This window comes from Eurosta solidaginis, chromosome 1 (assembly GCF_040869045.1).
Source record: "Eurosta solidaginis isolate ZX-2024a chromosome 1, ASM4086904v1, whole genome shotgun sequence".
Lineage (NCBI taxonomy): Eukaryota > Metazoa > Arthropoda > Insecta > Diptera > Tephritidae > Eurosta > Eurosta solidaginis.
Window position 1 is genome coordinate 154,491,333 of NC_090319.1, and position 7,548 is coordinate 154,498,880.

General features: G+C 37.6%; 1 long non-coding RNA gene across 2 annotated transcripts; it reads left to right on the plus strand.

Annotated features, from left to right (window-relative positions):
* Nucleotides 1-2,815: 2,815 nt before the first annotated feature.
* LOC137239169 (uncharacterized) lies at nucleotides 2,816-5,624 on the plus strand. Of its 2 annotated transcripts, XR_010949299.1 has the most exons (4): nucleotides 2,816-3,931; nucleotides 3,992-4,136; nucleotides 4,198-4,723; nucleotides 4,786-5,624. It is a non-coding gene; the product is annotated as an uncharacterized lncRNA (long non-coding RNA). The 2 variants fall into 2 exon arrangements; XR_010949298.1 differs by having other exon boundaries at nucleotides 2,816-4,136.
* The last annotated feature ends 1,924 nt before the right edge of the window (nucleotides 5,625-7,548 follow it).

Consider the following 7,548-nt stretch of genomic DNA (forward strand, 5'->3'; position numbering starts at 1 on the left):
CAGAAAACTCCATAGCACTACCACCGCGCTAAATGCCATTAGCACCCAAATAAATTGCGGTTTAAATCAATACCCCCACCATAGAACAGTACTCGTAGCGCTATACCTATCAAAAGCTTTTGATACGGTCAACCATGGCTCGTTACTGCAAGACCTGGAAGGGTCTACCCTTCCCCCATGTCTTAAAAGGTGGACCGCAAATTATCTGGGTGGTCGGCAGGCATCGGTGCAATTTAGAAACGAAACATCAAAACCAAAGGAGAATTAAACAAGGGGTGCCACAGGTTGTCCTATCCCCACTTTTGTTTAATTTCTACATATCTAAGCTACCTTCACCACCGGTAGGAGTCACAATCGTTTCGTACGCCGATGACTGCACAATAATGGCCACAGGCCCAGGCCCAAAGATCGATGCGCTATGCAATAAAATAAACGGCTATCTCCCTGATCTCTCCAGTTTTTTCGCCTCGCGAAACCTGGCATTATCACAGACTAAATCTTCCGCGACCTTATTTACAACATGGACGTCCCAAATGTCGACCATTTTGAACATCCACGTCGATGGCACTACGCTACCGACTGTCCTACACCCCAAAATCTTGGGTGTAACGTTTGATCAGGATCTACATTTTGGTGAGCACGCAGCCGCAACTGTTCCGAGAATTAAGAGCCGTAACAAAATCCTCAAATCCCTCGCTGGCAGTACCTGGGGAAAAGATAAAGAAACGCTCATGACTACATATAAAGCAATTAGCCAGCCGATTACGTGCTACGCGTCACCCATATGGTCGCCAAGCCTAAAAATTACCCACTGGAAGAAACTACAGGCCTGCCAAAATACTGCTCTCAGAATCGCCACGGGCTGTCTTCTTATGTCCCCAGAACACCATCTGCATAATGAGGCGAGAATACTCCCCATCAGGGAGAGAAATGAGATGCTGACCAAGCAGTTCCTGTTGAATACCCAGAAACCTGGGCATCCCAACAGACATCTGATTGATGAACCAGCATCGCCTAGGGGCTTAAGGAGTCATCTCCGTAAGCATTTTGGGGAAATACGGCACCTGAGAACCCAGCCGTATGAAGTGAAAAAACACAAGCAGGTCCTTGGTGAACTCCATAAACAGGCGTCGGACCTTTATGCCGGGAATTGCCCGGTGAATCCAGTACTTAAAGAAAAGTATCCAAAACTCGCGGCAGAGGAACGCATACTCCCCAGGGAAACGCGTGTCACTCTTACTCAACTTCGTTCTGGATACTGTAACAGGTTAAACTCTTACCTATCCAGAATCAACCCCGACATACAAAATGTATGCCCCGCTTGCAATGTGTCCCCACATGACACCAACCATCTCTTTAATTGTAATGTGGAACCAACGCCTCTAACACCCCTTCCCTTATGGTCCACCCCTGTTGAAACGGCAAGTTTCCTTGGAATCCCGTTAGAGGATATTGATGACAATTTGTGATCGGTCGCGGCTATTAGGTAGGGCGAGCCATGCTACAACAACAACAACAACAGAGAAAAGGGTGATTTCCAGTTTCCAACACTTTTTAGACTTTTAAACGCTTCAACAATGTCTAACCAAGCTGTTGTGGTGTTTAATACTCTTTTTCGCTTTGGTAATATACCTTTCACGCACTTTTATTAACTAAAGTAACATTTTTTAACTAATTACACAAATTTGCATACAAAAAAATTTAAACAAACATCTTGTTCTTCCTTTTTTCAAGCGTACGTACGCTCAGCGACCAACATGTCTGTACGCTTAGCTACACGAAAATTTCATGCTTTGTCGCTTTCATGCAGCTGACGTCTCGTATGCAGCTCTCCATTCAAACACATTTGTTCGGCATCAAAGCGTACAAATTTCGCCTGCAGCGTCTATGACGCGTAGCCTCGTGTGCACCTTGCCTAAGACGCTTTGTTTCACTCTAAGCTTCAATATAGCATATGTTGCTGGGGTGGTGCGTCTTACAGTAAAAGCCAGCAAATTTTTACTATTCAAAACTGTGTCATAAGGAAAATATGTAATGTGAACCGTTTCCACCACATCATGGAGTTGTTTATAGAGCTGAAAATTCTTCCAGTAAAATACATGCACTATTACAAAACTTTAAAAATATTCTTTATTCGTTGCGGGTACTTACACAGCCTAGACACGGATAATTATAATTTGAGGCAAAACTCACTCGGACTTGTTGTTCCTACATCTCGTACTACACATTATAATAACTTTTTTACTATCGTATCTTGTAAAGCTTTCAATACGCTACCTGTGTCTATACGTGTCATTAGAAATATGCGTGAATTTTAAAAAAATATCAAATCATTTTTATTACAGCAGTCACACGACGGCATCAAAACTTTGCTGAACCCTGCCACTTAGTAATTTAAAATCAACATTGTTGTTTTCTATTGTTTATACATTTTTTTTTGCATTTGGTACTTTAACTTCCACTTAGGTTATAACTTATTAACTATTTTCACCCCACACACTATTCACTAATTTATTTTGAGATGGCATTTAAACCTAAATTTTAGATAACTTTACAGAATGCCTTACTTTTCTTTCATTTTCAATGTATTAATTCAAGTGTCAATTTTATATATGGAAACATGTATAAAATATTGTGATTTGAAAGAAAATGAATAAATCTAATCTAGTCTATCTGGATGTTTCTCCATAAATTCAGTCAAAATACTGTTTTGCATTGAATTTTTATGTTTTCCCCTATTAAGAATGAAAATATATGTAAATTTACATTTATTTTTATAAAATAAACTTTTATTTACTTACATTTTTAGAAAATACTCAACTGCAAGAGAAATACAACTATGAAAAAATTAAATCCAACAGCATTTAACTGGTTGGATTGTTTCCGATAGCAAAACCGATATTATCTGATTCTGTGACACCTAAAACCGACACTAATTCCAATTCGAACATTAAACCGATAACATTTCATGACACCAAAGTATTATTTTGTCGTTTTTAAATCCGATTCCGACAACAATTGGATTCCATGACAGCCCTGATTATAATGAAAAGAGTGTAACAGCCTCATTCTGTTTGGCGAACGATACGCTCAACGAACAATACCTGCTTGGACGATATCGTGTGCTTGTGGTATTCTGAATCTTACGTTGCCGTTTATCGTGTAGCTTTACGTCGTTCGTCAACTACACGATAATCAAGTGTCAAACTTGCAACTCTGTGCACATATGTTTTGTTTTTGCGCACGTACATAAAGTTAACAAAATAAGTGAAATAAAAATAAAGTTGCTAGCGAACTAAATACAGTGATATAAATATAATAAAAATGTATCAAGGTATGGCTCTATTAGTGTCCCAAGAAGAAGAATTAAAAATCCAAAGGCGGATATTGAAAGACCGCTCGAACGTTCTTCACTTACCGGACGATGAGTAAAATAACAAATTGCGCCTGTGTTGACATTGTTTACAAAATAATTTTATTTGTAGATTTGATCAAAATTTTCGCGTTAACAAATAAATATTTCAACATATCTTTGACGAAATACAAATATATTTCAAAGATACACTTCGTAGCACGCATTTACCACTCCAACTAAAATTATCCACGTTCCTGCGTTTTTTGGCAACAGGCAGTTATCAAAAATCCGTTGGAAATGAAAGCATTTCATCTATGGCCCAGCCTACGGTAGCGAAAGCCATTGATGAATGCTTATCCATTTTTGAGAATCATTTCAGCCAAAAGTGGGTAAATTTTGAGAGGAGTGAGGAAGAAGAACGTGCAGTAAAAGAGCACTTCATTGCCAAATTCGGCATACCGGGTGTTGTTGGCTGCGTGGATGGCACTCACGTGCGGATCACGTCACCTCCTGCAGATATGAAGCACCTATATTACAACCGGAAAGAATTTTATGGCTTAAATGTGCTGGTTTTAAGTATGTATACTCATAGGCTACGTTCAATATGGTGACAGCTTTTTTTGTTTCCTTCTATAGATATGTGACCACAATATGGTCATAACGTTTGTGGATTTAAGGCATCCAGGGGCAAACCACGACTCATTTATATGGAAGCATAATGAAGCAGAACGGCATATGAGAACACAATATCAAAATGGAAAAAGGAATTTTTGGCTACTAGGTAATTATAGTTTTTAATTTCTCTATCATTCAACAAAAAACAAACAAAAATTTTTTCACAGGCGATTCCGGATATCCTCTGCAACCTTATTTAATGACGCCATTTAGGACCCCTTCAGAAGCGGTTCAAACTCGATACAATGAGGTACATTGTAAAGCTCGAAACCTTATTCAACGCTGCTTTGGAGTGGTGAAAAACCGATTTCGCTGTATCATAGGGTCGAGGGGACTACATTATTCGGCTGAAAAGGCAATAAAAATAATAAATGTTTGCTGCGCAATCCACAATATTTGCATTTCGTTTAAGCATGAACTGCCTCTGAGTTTGAACAGCGACAATCTCTCGGAAGTACATCAAGATCTCCTACCCGATGAAGAAGCGTCGAGTGCAGCTTTAAATTTAAGAATCCAAATAGCTGAAAGCCTCATTTAAAAGAGATTCCGCGTATTTTCGTGTTTTTAAAGCAGCAGTCAAACAGTTTGGAAGATTATGCCAAGAAAACTAAAATTATTCTACAAAAATTGGCGGACTTGACCAATTCATTGATGGTGCGTGTCTATGGTTATGAAGATTTCTTTGAACAAGCGGTAAGTTAATACCTGCCAAATCGGCAGAAATTCGACAACAGAAATAATAATAATAATTACAGGAATTTGTGATGAAGGATATACCACATTCAGTGAATGTACCAAGCTACACAAGCTCCCACTGGATGCTGCAATACTACATGGATACAAGTGGCACAGTATCGAGTTTTAACTATGATTCAGCAGCCAATTCGTTACAAAATTCAATTGGTGGTACAGGTATGCAACAAATTGCCAATGAACAATATATTATCTGTGTGTGTATGGGCGCTGGCACGTGCTCAATTAGGTGCTCACAAGTAAGATCCGGTGCGTATTCATTTACATTAACTGGTGATGTGGGCGTTATAGGTCCAACGCTTTTGGGTACAGTATCGGCACAGTTTCAATATTGTACAACAGAACAGTGGTATCGATATGTGTTTTGTTCAAACTGTTATAAGCTTAATTGAACGTGTTGCAGAGAGTCGTTCAGATTCATCCGTACTCAAAATAATTGATTATCGCTCAGCAAAAGTAACTGCAATACGCCCACAATGGTTGCAATTGCCTAAGGATCTTGTTTGCCGTTTCTATAAAATGTCTAATACGAATGTGCTTAAAAGCGATCCAATCTTCGGATCATGGACTTAAATCGCTTCAGCTATGAAGAAGATATACTTGAGCGCGCTAGGTTAGTTTTGTTTTTTTCTTAACTCCATATATAATGACTACATTCATAAAAAGTTTAAAGATTGGGGCGTCAAAGGCAATGTGGTGGCAGAACTCAAGTATAACATTGATAGCTTGTATCAATTCATAAAATTCATTTCATAAAAACAAGAGCATTTATATCGACGTTGATGATAAAACTTGCAAGATTTAACGTTAAATCTTTTCAGAGGCCTAAATCTCGAATAAAGCCTAGGTGGAAATATGGTATAAGTATGTGAATGAATAGTTATGATTGATAATGAATTTCTACAAATTTCATTGTTTTATTTGCATAAGCTATTAAATCCATATTTGTAGTATTACTTATATCTAAACTTTATATTAAATAAATATGTTGTGAGATCCATGTTTTATAGTACTTATTTACTATACAGTTGCAAGCACAAAAATACCAGTGTCAATTTGTATCAAATTTCAGCAAGTTTCGCTTCAGTTAAAATATTTTTGCAATTTTTTTATAAAAATATAAGTCAATATATAATTAGACGAATATAAGTTGGAGCTTTTTACCAAGAATTTTTAGAAATTTTCTGAGAATTCAGTTTTGTAACTCATTTTTTTTAGTATTGGAAATTTTTTTTTCTAACGGACCATCGTATTTTTTTCCTTTTATAAAAAAAAATTCCCTTCCAAAATTTGTATGGAAAAAAAATGTGAAGGTCCGTTAGAAAAAAAATTGCCAAAAATGAGGAAGTCTTTTTATCGAAATAAGATTAGCACATTATCGTGCTAAAATAGAATTAGCTACAAAACCGAATTCTCAGAAATTTCTAAAAATTCTTGGTAAAAAGTTGCAAATTTTCATGAGACCGCTGGATTTTCCCGATTTTTGAGTAAAGTTTTAAGCTCCAACTTATATTCGTCTAATTATAAATTGACCTATAATTTTATAAAAAAATTGCAAAAATATTTTAACTGAAGCGAAACTTGCTGAAATTTGGTAAAAATTGGCACTGGAACCGAAACTTGCTAAAAGTGCCACTACTATTTTTGTGTTCACATCTGTATATCGAAATTGTTCAAGACTTTTATTCATTTACTATCACAGAAAAAAAATTAGTGAGAAAAATTTTTTTATCTATCTTATTAAGGTACTTGTGCTTCCATAAAGCTTCGTTTTAACTTTTTAGGTACTTCTGGTTGAATACTTATGTCTGGAAAGGCCGAACCATTGTTTCTAGGTCCCGAATCAGTTCCTCGACGTACGAGTAACAGAAGCATAAATAGAAGTATCAACACTAAAAGCGGAAGAAAAACGAAAATTAGTCGAAGAAATCAATAGTGGATATTCCAAAGAAGTAAAAGTCAAAATTTCCAAATGAAGAGGGACAATAGTTTTAGTGAATCGCAAGGAGCAGTTCAAAATATAATCTGAAACAGGGCGTTCTTCAAACAATGCATAGTTAAGTGGTTCTTGAAAAGTGCACTGAATTAGTAAAAATCCTCGCGATTCACTAAAACTATTGTCCCTCTTCATTTGGAAATTTCGACTTTTACTTCTTTGGAATATCCACTATTGATTTCTTCGACTAATTTTCTTTTTCTTCTGCTTTTAGTGTTGATATTCCTTTTTGTTGCTGCTTATTATTAAGCTTCTGTTACTCGTCGTTCGAGGAACCGCTCCGGTACCTAGAAACAAAGTTTACAACAATTAAGTTTAGGACTCACGTACAAACTCTGTAGTCATATTTGCTACTTACTATAGCTTCTAATGCCTCAGACTGCCGAGAAAAAATAGCAACTAGCTGCTCTAACGACTTGGCAATGGAATTTATAGCATCTGCTTGTAGCATAGCTGCTTCAGCTAAATTTTCCATTGCCTTGGCCTGTGCCTCACCCACGTCAACTAGTGCTTTGGTTGCATCGGCTTGAATTTTCGCCGAATCGGCAATGCGGTGTTGGAATGTTTGAGTCTGAGTGGTTCTGCGCTGCGTTCTGCTCGGTGTCACTACAGCGGTCGTGCTGGTATTAACTTCCTCTGTGGAATTTGGCACAGGCAGATGGTGGCGACGGGGACACTGTGCCTGCTATAGCACTCACTCCTGCGAATTCAACTAGCGCTGCAGCTGTGGAGGACGTTGCCCTCGATGGCCTTGACACACCAAGTGTCA